Here is a 14,475-nt window from a genome sequence, read left to right on the forward strand (position 1 = left end):
GTTGTGACTGTGGCTAAATATCGTCCATATGAGGTATGTTATTGTCTTCGGCGCAATTTTTGAAGTAAGGCCCTAATGATGTAGAATTTGTGAGAATTTCGGCTTTCCGTTAATGTTATACTGTGATATTATACAGTTTTATGTTGAACGTAGCAAGGCTGTTTGTGTTGTCGGTCATAGGGCAATCGTCAATGTAACAACCTCTAAATTAATGGATTTAGGATTTGAAACTGCTACAACCAGCTAAATCAGACCAATATCAATATCAATAAGTAGCATAATTATCAGACAACCTGCTATAGCATATAATTGTGCTATAATTTGCTTTTCGAGTGCTTTACCAATGCTAGGTTGAGTTTTTTTTAGCTGTGGCTAATGTAATGATATACCTCTGCTTTTTTGGATATATGTTGATATGACCAATATTGCGCCTGTATGCTGTAGAGTTGAGAAAACCTCGCAGTGTTCCACCTCTACAAGCATAACGGACATAATTTGGATGTAACCATAGCCCTACCCCGTATAACTCTCAACATGCGGATTAATTCGAGGAGCCAATCAATCAGATTCCAAAAATACCCGACATTAGCAGGGTGTAAATTGGGGCATTCAGCACAAGAAGAAAGAACCATATACCTCTCAGCCAACTGCTACTATTTGACCCTCGATTATTGTAGGATGAATTTTAAACAGATTTTATTAGAAATTTGTTAAACTTGGTCACAGTGTTCCTTTACCAAACATCTTGAAGCGACTAAATTTTGAAGGGTCAAAGGTCAAGGACACAATGATCGAAAAACTTTTATAACTTTTTGACGTATAGACATGTGTGTCTGTGCTCCTGTGAACCCATAGCAGCCGATGACACACCTGTGAAGACACACCTGTTTAGAGATGACATACTCGTGAACGATGACGTCGCCAGTTCTCAAAATAGCTTTAAACAGTGAGAGCTCCCTCTATACCCCCTGGTGAAATATCTGAGCTCTTCCTCGAAAGTCCCGTTAGTTAGGAATTTTTCTGAGTTCATAGACACACGTTGTGTGTTGTAAAAATAAGCAGCGGTATCTTGTGACATACTCGTACTCAGTTATGCAGTGGCCTATGTAATGTTAGGGCTGTCGCTAAACATCCCTTGCTTACTCACAGATATAGCATTACACAAATTTTTAACATAAAAAACGAAGATTAACTACGTCACCACTTGTAAGGTTTTTTTTTTTTTCAATGTCATCGGTTGTAGCTCCTTCACATGTATGTGTATGGGTGTATGTGTGTGTGTGTGTGGGTGTGTGTGTGTGTGTGTGTGTAATGGTAATGGTAATGGTTTGGAACTTGTAAAGCGCATACTACATGGTCTCTATGCGCTTAAGTTACACGAAAGAAAACAAACCAAAAACTAAATCCTAAAGTCTAACCAAGCGGCCTAAGAATAAAAAAAGCATGAGAAAACAGACTATCGCAGGGGAACCAACATCACCGCACCGTTTTCCTGCAATTTGAGACCACAGGCAAGCAGTGGTTTGCAGGATCATAACTCACATATGCTCAAGTGATGTTAGCGTCTAGACTAGCCTATCCTAGAAAAACTAAACGATAGAAGTAAAACAACAAAGGTAAAACAACAAAAATGGAAAATTTAAAAAGTTTGAAAAGGTAGGTCTTGAGTCTCTTCTTAAAAACGGATAAGAGAAGGAGACTGTCGGATCTCAATAGGGAGTGCATCCCATAGCTTGGGAGAAGCAGCTTGAAAAGACCTCTCTCCATATTTAGAACGAATTAAAGGGGTAGATAAAGTATATGGACATGAGGTGGAACGTAGACTTCGATAACATGTTGATGACCGGAGATGGATGTGTGTGTGTGCTTATACGGGCTTGCTCGTAAAATTTAGATATATGTAAAAAAAATGTTGGTGTAGTGGTTAGAAGAGTGTTTTCTACACTACCAGTCCGGGTTAAAATCCCAAGGAACTACTTGTTTTGATTTTCATTATTTTTTTTATGGGGAAACATGCGGGGGAAATCTATACTGAGGAGAATTTTGATGTGTCGTGAGTGGTATTATTATTATAGTATTCGTGTTATTATTAGTAGTGTAGTAGTATTATAAGTAGTATTATTAGTAGTAGTATTAGTAATTATGATTATTTTTATTTTATTTGATTGTTATTATTTGATTGTTATTTGATTTTTCTCAGTTGGCCTATATTATTTCTCGGTAAGGGGCTATATAAATATAACATTATATTGAGAGGCATGTGGAGGGTTTAAAAGCCACTCGGCGTTGTTCTTGAGCAAATACGTTTAGACCATATCATCACCAATTGCACCAATGAAATTAGATCCCTGATCAGATCTGAACACTTTCACTGCTCCTCTGATGGCTATTAATCTCTTCATTGTATTTATTAATGAAGAACGTCTACTCATCGTCTCAATTACTTAGCTCTTGATGTAAGGCACTTAAACATCACAGCCCACCGTTTGTTCAATACTACTCCACCTCTCGTTCTTTTAGCTGTCACCTCCCAAGGCCCAAAACAATCGACTCCACATTCGTAAAAGGTGGGACACATGTAATCCTATCACTGGGTAAATCAGCCATACGCTGAACACTCAGCCTTCCAATAACAGTACTAACGCTAATATGTGAATTATAAACTATAAATTTAAAAACACATAAGAATAATGATATACTATATTAATAATATTATTGAGTAACAACATAATAGTATACTAATGATGATGAAGGAAAATGTAGTGTAGAAAGATTAAATTTAAATAGGTAAATATTTCCTTTCATTTTGATTATCGTAGTCTTGGAATTTGGTGTGTTGACGTCATCATTCCAAATTTACTTGGGAGGTGGGGAATTCCCGTCTGACAGGCCTAGACTCCCAACGTCAGATGCCACGACGAGGTTACCACACTACACATAATGATTTGCTTATCCATATAACATTATTTTGATATATTTTGGCTTAAAAGCAAAATTTTGGGCCATACAAAGCTAAAAAAACTCTCCCATAAGCCCAGGGAAGTTTATTCCGGGACTCTGACCGAGGGTCTAGTCGGCCCTGTGTTTGGACCCACCCTATCAGACCCACTGTGACCACCACTGAACGACTATAATGGAAAAGTATTTAACTAAGGTCCTGTCAGTTTTCACAGTTACAGAAAAAAAAAATAAAAGTGACTAAAAACATAAATATGTTTCCCATATCCCGATCCAAAAATTGGTATTTTAAAGCAAAATTTCACTATTTCGTTTTTTCGTTGGGTAGTAGTTCATTATTTATATATATATATATATATATGTTTTTTTTTATTCCTGTATGTATAATATTGTATTGGGATTGTATTGTACTTTGGTAACAATAAAATTATTTTTACATTAAAAACATAGTTGTTCACAATTTAATGGACGCCATCTTGGAATTTATCATGATGATGTCATCATTCCGATCAAATTTTTAAATGAGAGTGATGAGTAACTATTTAGCCAAGTAGTTGTTACATTTCATAATCACAGTACATGTAAAAGTGACCAAAAACATAAATTTATTTCCGCTACCCCCATCTTAAATAGTTAAAAAAAGGGTAATTTAGGTCAAAATTTCAAAGTGCTGTAAAAAAAATTGCCCAAGCCTTAGGCATAGGGATTTTTTTCTGAGACACTATAGGGTATGCTGATTCAGAAAAACCAAAAATTAATTTCCTTTACTTTTTTCCCGCTAAAGTTTATTTCAGCAGTTTTACAACCAAACTAGAAGGAGAACGATCATGTACAGTACTGGGAAATTAGAACATCAAAAGTACAATATTGTTTGACTTTACTGTCATCCTTAAATAGGCGTATGGTTCCACTTTATAGTAAAATTAGGCCTGTATGAATTATCTTGTTTACAGTATATTCATTTTTTTATTGCAAGTGTTGTCATATAAATAGATTACCAAAGACTAGCAGTAATGTGTGTATACATGTGCCTTGGCCTAAGTCCTGAGGATGATACTGTACTCGATCTTTGCCTAGCTAATCATCTGCTAATCAAGTACATTTTTCGCTAGTCACACACTGCTCACCTGTGACATGACAAGCACTAAAAACTGAATATACTAAACAAGAAGATTCATAAGGCCTCCTAGCATTTTATATACCGTAGTACTGTTTTAAGGTCTGCATCAAAATTATTGGAAAAATTTGACTCAATAGTAATAATCACGAAGGGAAACCTTATTCTCTCGATCTAGGCCTAGATTCTGTACCATAACAGTGACGAAGTCTAGGCCTACGAAAAGTTTTGTGCATTCAAATTATATGAATATTTTGGTGGGATTGTAAAGCGTGGTATTAATTCGAGCTTCTTGGACTAAAACTTGGGATGTAGGGATTATGATGTTCAGATGGTATGATGGACGGAGGAACTAGGCTAAGTTTATGACTGATATAGGCCTATGCCACTCTGATCAATGTCACCAGAGCAGCTGCCGCGAAAAGCAGAATCAAAGCAAGGCCGAGCAGGCTTGCTTAGATTTTTCGCCAAGCGAAGAATTTAAGCAAGGCCTAGAGGCATGCCAAGAGTTTGGTGGTACATAGGCCTAGCTAAATTAAACTCTTTACTAAATGGAACCATAAGCCTATTTATCGATAACAGTACCAAGTCAAACAATATTGTACTTTTTGATGCTCTAATCTCCCAGTACTGTACATCGTTCTCGTTTCACCGCAGGTTATCTGCAATGCAATGCCAGTCTTGAAAAATGACGTCACGCACATTCTGGCACTGCATTGGGTGATGGTGATGTAATGACATTTGCCGTACCTTTAGCAAATTGAAGTATAAATACGGTACTGTATCTGTAGCCACGGCGTTAGCCAAACAGGAATAACACGAGTGTGCTGAATAAGCACAATATATTTCCCGAATGTACACTCCACATCAGAATTACCGATATATTTTATTAATATAAGCGTTTCGTTATGTTTAATATTGAAAAAAAAAAAACAACATCGAACGAACTCAAAAGGAAGGAGTAGAATCTGCTAAGAGTATACTAGGAAAAGAACAGAGCATAGCCACCATTTTAGTAAATACGTCACTAGTCTAGTCGCCGTCGTCATCATTAAGTGCGCCCGCTATGCTTCTATAAGGCCTGTTTATACTTCAACGTTAACGATAACGATAAAAAAAAAAAAAAAGCTAAAAAGCGATTGTTGACATAGAAACAAAAGAAATAAGAAACATTTTTACAATAGAACGATTCGATAACGATTTTTCGTGTATACGATAACAAAATATTTTAACAAATCAAATCAGATGACGTCATAATCATGGAAAACGATAAAATCGTTGCTACTAATACGACTTTATTTTTTTCCATGATTATGACGTCATCTGATTTGATTTGTCAAAATATGTTGTTATCGCATAACTGATAAATGGTTGGGCGTTAGATTGGCTTAACTACGGTAAACAGTCACCTACAGCTCCATAATATACGCTTATTTCATGATTTTTGAATGAAAGTTTTTATACTTTAAGTGAGTACATATATTATTGAAGATATAAGGTTCGCCTTTTATTGATCAGAATCGCTACTCTTCGACCAGAAAAAACACCGCAAACGGTTTTCTCGACAGAGCCAGGTCTAAGCCTACCGGGCATCCCAAAATGGCGAATAAGGCACCCGCAAGCAGCAGCAATAGGCCTACCAGCACCCATAAAGATCCGCTCACCCGAACAACTAAGGATACCTTGGTTGATGACGTAATATCTGACACAAACAAAGACAGTGAACACAAAGCAAATTACGTAACGAACGAACAAAAGGATCCGACCTACTCAAGCGTAAAACCCATCTTCTTCAAAGATGATGACGTCCGCGAAAAAAATGATAACTTCTTGAGCGAGGAAATAATCTATTTTGCCCTTCGTGAAGTTATAAATGGTGATAACCTAATAGGCATACAAAAAATCAAGAACCTGTGGAGGTTGTACATTAATAACCAAGGAGATAGAGTGAAGGTTCTGTTAGCAGGACTCAATCTCAACGGAAGAAATACAACAATTTATGACAAAAATCCCTACCTGCCAGTTGACAAAGGGACGCGTGTACTCATAAAAGATGTGCCTATCGCTGTTCACAACGACGAAATCAAAATCTGTCTCAAACGATTTGGGTGCAAAATACTTGAAAATGTACAGTACGTAAAGTTTCGTATCAACGGTAAACTATCCAGGTTTGTAAATGGTGACAGAGCTGTTATAGTGGAAAACTTCAAAGGTAGTCACCGCGCTTTACAATGATTAACCGTTTTCGAGCTAGGCTGTTCCACAAAGACCAGATGGACATAAACAGATGCTTCCACTGTAATGAAGTTGGCCATAAACTCAATACATGTCCAAACAGGACGCCGTTTGTCTGCCACAGATGCGGTAAAGAGGGCCATACCGCCAAGTTTTGTAAGGAAGAACCGCAAGATATTAGAGGAACAGGTAACAGTAAGATCTCCTCGCCTCTAGCTTGTAATTCAGACATTACAAATGATAAGGAAATCTCCAAAAACACCGCTAGTGATGAGCGCTGGTGTGATACGATCTTTCGACAGACACCTGCAGAAAAATTCATCCAGAAAATGTAGAAGAGCATTGTTGAGAAGGGAAATGACAATGGCCAGAAATGGAGTTTCGGAAGCGACGATAGCGAAAGCGATGAGGTAAACAGCTGTGGCGAAGACAACGTTCCCAGCGGAATAGGTGATGTTGAAACAACAAATGACGTCACCTCCGACAACATTCATCCTCACCCTTGCAAGCATGACAACGTCAAAAAAGGAATTACCACCTTCATTAAACCAACTCAACAGAAACCAGGAAATGGAAATGATGCAGAAAATGACAAAGGTGCTCAAATCGAGACCGGAAAACTAATTACCACACCAAGTCCTGTACAGAAACGCAAAAAGAAAAGGAAGCGCGTAAGGAGCAAGTCAACGTAAAGATATATTGTTATAAGCCTACATTACGCAATTATACTTACTTCCGTGTCTTCCATATTGTATTTTTAACAATCCTATAATTTAAAAAGCATGGGTAAAAATAAACCCAAAGGTCTGCATTGTTTAACTTTAGACGTCCGTGGCCTAAGAGTCAAGCAAAAACAAAATGAGATTTTTAATTGGGTAAAAGACAACAAGGTAGACATCTTTCTTGTCCAAGAGACGCATTTTACTAAAATCTTACAAATATAAATAATTGTATATGGGAGGGAAATGCGTACCATAGTTTTGGTGCCTCCTTTAGCAGAGGAGTATCTATTCTTTTTAGAAAAGATCTAGAAACACGCTATATCGTCATTGCGGACTTATAAAATCCGCATACGCTATAAAACTAAAAGAAAATACATACTTTTGGAGTCCATACTGAGCCCAAAAAATCCGCAATGAAAATATAACGTGTTTAGACTTCAAATGCTTAAATCAAGAAATTGATAGCTCAGGTAGATTTATTATTCTAAATATCGAAGTCTGTGGTACTCAATATACTTTAGTAAATGTCTATGCGCCGAATGACAGTAAATCACGGAGTTCATTTTTTAGAATTCTCCAAAAGCACATCCAAAAATGTTGCGACACGCAATATATTATTGTTGGAGGAGACATGAATTGTATTCAGGATAATCTGTACGATCAAAAGGGTAGCAAAACAAAATAGATAATTCAGTGTTCACTGTGAAAGGCCTTATGAAAAATCTAAAGCTAATTGATTGTTGGAGATTTTATAACCAAGATAAAATTCAATTTACATGGCGCAGAAAATCATCCCATTTATTTAAGAGGCTTGATTACTGGTTTGTGTCAAAAACCTTATATGAGAGGAATAATATTATCTCTTGCGACATTAGACCTGCCATTTTTACCGATCATCAAGATGTTTCAATTAAACTTGATGGACTTGGAGAAAAAAGAGGCCCTGGGTTATGGAAATTCAACTCAAGCTACCTAAATGATATCACTTTTACTAGTAACATTAATAAAATCATTGATGATTGTGAACAAAAAAATAAAATGCCTTAATCCAATAGATAAGTGGGAAATAATTAAAACAAAAGTCAAAGAGTATGCAATACACTTCGGTAAAGAAAATATAAAAAATAAAAATTGTAAAATAGAAAATCTACAAAAGATATACAAAAAAACTAAACGATAAGCTGATTAAGAAACACGGTGATGAAAAAATAGACTTAGAGATTAAAATGAAAACAAAAGAACTAGAAAATATATATGCGTTTGAGGCCAAAGGTGCTCAAATCCGATCCCGAACGAAATGGGTAGAAGAAGGAGAAACAAATTCAAAATAGTTCCTAGGACTAGAAAACAATAATGGTAAAAAAAAAAAAAAATTAAAAAAATCATAAGGTCTGATGGAACATACGCTGTAAAAACTAAAGACATTCTGTCCGAAGAAGTACAACATTTTAAGAACTTATATGCCTCTGAAAAAAATTAGTAAGACTGAAATTCATGAATATTTAAATTTAACAAAATCATCTAAATTAACAATTCCTGAACAACAATGTTGTGAAGGAGAATTAACCATCCATGAATGTGAAAATGCAATGCGAAATATGAAAACCAATAAAGCACCTGGGTCAGACGGCCTAACAGTGGAGTTTTATCAATCGTTCTGGCCCAAAATAGATACTTTGGTATGTAACTCATTAAACTGGTGTTTAGAAATGGGAAAATTCACAACGAAGAGGGATAATAAATTTAATTTTTAAAAAGGGTCAACATGAAAATTTAAGCAATTGGAGACCTATAACTCTCCTAAATGTGGACTATAAGATTGCCGCATCAGTTTTAACAAAAAGATTACAAAAAGTTATAAAAAAAATAGTTAGTAGTGACCAAAAAGGATACATTGAAGGCCGTTTTGGCGGCGAAAATATTAGGCTGATAGAAGATGTGATCGAATATATGGATATTAACAGCTGATTAGATTTTACTAAAAGCTTTTCATACTGTCAACAGAGACTTCCTGATTAGTACGTTGGAACATTTAAACTTTGGCCCATATTTTATTAAGTGGGTAAATGTTTTGTATTGTGATACCGAAAGTATTATTATGAACCATTATTCATAATAATACCGTAAGTATTATTATGAATAATGGTTGGTGTTCAAGTAGTTTTAAAATGAACATAGGCATTAGACAAGGCTGCCCTCTATCCGCACTATTATTTATCATTGCAACAGAAATAATGGCTGTAAGACTCAGACATGATAAATTGATTAAAGGCATTATGTTACCAAGTATAGAAGGCCCACGTGTAAATGAAGTGAAAATTGCACAACTTGCCGATGACACGGTTCTATTTATCATTGATGAAATCAGTATACAAAAAAAGTTTCTGGACTAAAACTAAATAAAGAAAAAACAAATGCTATGTGGTTAGGAAAATGGAAAAAAAGAACTGATAGTCCATACGATATCAAATGAATCCTCGGAATATATGTTGGTCATGACCATGACTTGTGTTTTAATAAAAATTGGCTTGGAAAAATTGAATCTTTAAAAAATATATTAGATACATGGCGAAAAAGAAATTTAACGATTTTTGGAAAAAATTTTAATTTAAAAACACTTGGATTGTCTAAATTAATGTACAATGCAAGTATTATTGAAACACCTGAAAGAGTCATCAAAGAAGTTGATCGCATTGTTTTTGACTTCATATGGGATAAAAAAAAAAATAGGAAAAAATAAAATAAAAAGATTAACTCTCATTAATTCGTATGAGTGCGGTGGTATTAGGGCCCTGATTTTAAATCCCAAGTGCTTTCCCTTAAATTATCTTGGGTAAAACGTTTGTATAATGATGAAGTAGCAAATTGGAAACACTTGCCAATGATTTACTTTAATAAGCTTGCCCCAAGAAATATAATTGAAAATATATCGCATATGAATTGTAAGCAAAAACCCTGTAAAAAATTACACGGTTTTTACTTGTCATTACTTCATGCAGTAGCCCAATGTAACGAAAGTTTAATGAAACATCCAACATGCTATAAGGAAATTATGGAGCAGCAAATTTGGGGAAACAAATTAATAATGTATAATGGATTTTCTCTGTTATATAGAAACTGGATTAGATCCGGTATTCGCAAAATGAAAGATGTGATTGGTTACGACTTCATTAATTCAAATAAGCTATTATTATTGTTAAATAATAAATCAAATTGGATATCAGAATTTTCTAATTTAATGATGGCAATTCCACAGGAATGGAAAAATATAATATTCTCAAAAACTGAAATGTAAAACAAAATAATACACAACAAAGAGTAAAAAAATTGCTGTAATATGAACAGTAAACAAATATATAATTGTTTTTTATCAAAAAAAATGTTTAAAACCTACAAATTCTCAATCAAAGTGGCATACATATTTTAATACAGAATTTGACTGGGAACTTACCTGGTCATGGAAAGTGAAATCTATCAAAGAAAACAAGCTCTAACAGATAAACTATAAAATATTGCACTGTATTTTTCCTACTAGGAAAAGGTTACATACATGGAAAATTATCGAAAATAATACATGTCCAAAGTGCAATGTTGTTGAAGATGACGCACATTTTTTTTTTATTATTGTACAGAATCACATGACCTGTGGAATTTTATTAATCATTTTAGCCTTATTAATTATGGTATTGAAGCAAATTTTAAAAATATTGTGTTTGGTACAGGAAACGTTTATATAGACCATCTGTTTTCATTAGGAACGTTTTGCATTTACAAAGCAAACGTCCTAAAACATCTGAACAAATGGTGTTACACCTCAGTTTTCCAACTTTTTATGATAGAAAAACATATCCGCAAATATTTTGAATAACTTTTAACTGAACAACTCATTTTAAAAACGTATGCCAAAAATTTCTCCAGTATTTTTACATTGCCATATTGCATTATAGATGATTGTGTAACCACAATGTTGCTTATAAAAAAAATGTTTTGTTTTTGTGATGAATAAAGGTGGGATGACCCCACAAAAGATAAAAGAAAAACTGATAAACGGTTATCGAATAATTCTAGAGTAAAACATTTCTCTTGTTTCTTTTATTTTCTATATGAACAATTGCTTTCTAACTTTTTTAGCGTTATCGTTTTCGTTGAAGTATAACCAGGCCCATAGCCATGTGAATCAAAGAAGATATTTGATGTGAGACTGTCTCAGGTGGGCTGGCTCTAACGTTTGCTGTTAAGTAACTGCTTATTGAGAGACCTCTTTACTAATAGTATTGTATGTGCTAGCAAAGTTCTCTATCTCTCAATTTATTTTCAACTAAAAATTGTAATTGCTTCATATATTATATATTATCATTTATAAACTACCATGACATACTACTAAACAAGATATTACCAATTTTAAATTTGACATTCAATGCTTTGAAATATTTTTATTATTATTATCATTATTATTATTATTATTATGGAAAATTAAAAATAAAAACTTTATCATAGTCTTATTTTTAATATGAGTAGACCCGAGATTCTAAGTTTTAAAACCTGGTGGGTATCAGGTTGGTAAACAGAAAATACCGATTGTGTGCCAAATTATTTAGTTGAACAAACTTTGTATGACTCATAAAAAAAAATACTTGTTACGTATATAGGGGGCCTACCTGTAACTAAATACTCCTACTATACAGGATTGGTTGTACCACCACCCGTGAGTTGCATGGACGCACGAGATGTAACTATTGGCAGAGGCGTAAAAGTGGGGATCCTCCATGAAAAGCAAACATAAAAATAAAGGTCAATATTTTAGAAAAAAATATCTAGTTTTACTATTTGTGGAAAAAAGCTCACTTCAGGAAACGATACTTCGCACACTTCACTTGCACAAAGAAATGAAGACATGATAAGTTCTATTACCAGTCAATGACAACATCAAACTTCCGTTGACCCTGCAAAATAGCTTGCTAACTTGGGTCGCCATCGATAGTTTGAATACCAGGGCGTAATAACACCAAAATGAATGGAAATTCAAATAGATTTTAATCACGAATTATGAGTTTTAGAAATATATATAATAGGGTTTCAAAATGCTACTTTGTCGGATCTTTCCGGGCTCCGAACCCAGTCGCAGGCCCTAACCAGGCTCAGCCTATAGGAGGCCGGATTCCCGTTAGGGAGAGCTGCTCTTTCGAAGGAGAACTTAGCACATCCATTGGGGGTAAAAGTATATGTGACTTTTACAGAATAGGAGGCTGTAAGATCGATACGGGCATTAAGCATTCAAAATCGCTAAATTGTTAGGCCTACATCTTACAAAAAAAATTAGACAATTTCTCTATATCGACTCTTTTGAATCGAATCGACTGTTTGAAACTGAAACTAATGCAACAGTATATGGTAGGCTAACATGTTTACACAATGCATTATTGCATATCCTCGCTCATGACGACAATCGGCCATTAACCATGGTTGAATTTTATTTCATTATAATAAGTAAGTTATTTTTTATTTTTTTTGTTTGTCTTATTCTTAAATTAAATAAATAACGGTGGGTGTGTATTCGTTTTAAACAACATTTTTTTATTGCACAGGTTTCACAATGTCAGTGGCTTTGACGTGCTCAAATACAAAAAACACTACCATACGTTTATTTTCCGAACCTACATTGAACGCCGAACAATTTGTTGAAAAAGGATGTATCTACACATTCATATTTCATCGAACTACGTGTAGTAATTGTACGACACACTGTACAAAAAATAACAGTAGACTGCATGATGTTTAGTTTCTTAACCACATTGAAAGGGGCTTTACCATGCATTTTCAAGACTTATCTAGCTCTGGAATATACAAGTGTTTACTAACAAAAGCTGTACACGCTGAACGTTATATTGTCAAAATCCATGTAAGTAATGGTAAGAATTGCTATTGATTTTTTTTTTTTTTTTAAACTCTGCTGCTTTATTGCTTTGGCTGCCAACTCCTTCATTGGCATTCATTTTCACATAAGGCCTCTTATCCTTTAAACTTCTATCATCGCTATCTTCTTCCTCTTGGTGTTTTCCCTTCCTTTCGTCCCTCTATGATTTCTTTTAACAAACTCTCTCCCCTTAAAACATGACAAATCCAATTCTTCTTTCTTGTTCTAGTAACTGACATTAATTATTCATTGTTCAATACCTCTTCATTTATCTTTCAGTTCACCAACAACCTTCAGCATTCGATCTCCACACCCACATCTTGCCTCCCACCGGGTCTAACATCTACCTTTAACCGTGTCCACGTCTCTGTTCCATACAAAGCCAAGCTCCACACTACTATTTTTATGATTTTCTTTTTAATACTTATGTTCAGCTTTCTTGTCAACAGGAGCTTCTTTTTATTAGATGCCTCCTTGGCCGTGTCTATTCTTGATCCAGTTTCTGTTTGGCTCCCACCATCCTCCTTTATCAGACCACCCAAGTATTGATTGACCTGCTCCACTCTTTGTCCACTAAGGTAGATGTTCATCACTCCTCTAGCTTGCCTAAAATCCTCATAACCTTAGTCTTCTTCACGTTACTCTTCATAGCATATTTTAGTCACAATTCCTATACTCTTTCCATTATCATCTGCAGACTGATTTTTTTTAATTTGCTACGGCATTACCCTCTGCATTCTTGTTCTTCAAGCATTTAATTGCTGCCTGTATCTCACTTTCTAACACATCTGGACCCTTTTCATCTTTTTCCATTGTATTGTTAATGGTTTCCATTATTTGTTAAAGAGCTCTTTTTAATTTTTATTATTAAACGACTATCAAGCAAAGTACAGAAAAAAAAAAAAGTAAAAGCTTATTTTATTTTAATTACATGTATGGGTGGGTTTTTTTTTTTTTTTTTTTTTTTACAACGATGACATAGATTCGTCATAATTTATTTTTATTGATCTATGTATAAGATTTACAGTAGAATTAGAACTAATTTGTAGCAGTAATTTGCAATGCAAACATCATTCATTTATGATATAAAATCAAAAGGACAATGGAATGTTAATGACACAGGATATAGTAACATGAATAGAGTACCGTAACGACTTAGGATGAGGATGTGTATTACGGTATGGATTAGAAGCATATGAAACTAGGCCTACACATACAACAAAAGTTAAGAAATAAGAAATCCTCCTGGTTAAGGGTCAAAACTGAGTAGATTGTTTTGAATTTAAATATGCAGCAGCCCTACTGCAGCTACCCATTTTAGATTTCAGGGTAAGAAAGATTGGTTTTTAAATTTTAAGTTTATTGGTCAAAAGGTGTAAAATATAAAGTTAATTACTTTTTATTAATTTTTATTTTTAGAATGCTGTAGTTATATTGCTACAATAAAACAATAAGTATCCCTTCAATTAGAATTAAATAATAAATTGATTTTACCATTAATTTTGGTACAGACTTAAGTTTCCCCGTCC

The sequence above is a fragment of the Anneissia japonica genome, unplaced genomic scaffold (assembly GCF_011630105.1).
Source record: "Anneissia japonica isolate Jap-2015-1 unplaced genomic scaffold, ASM1163010v1 scaffold287604_len118791_cov124, whole genome shotgun sequence".
In the NCBI taxonomy this organism is placed as follows: domain Eukaryota; kingdom Metazoa; phylum Echinodermata; class Crinoidea; order Comatulida; family Comatulidae; genus Anneissia; species Anneissia japonica.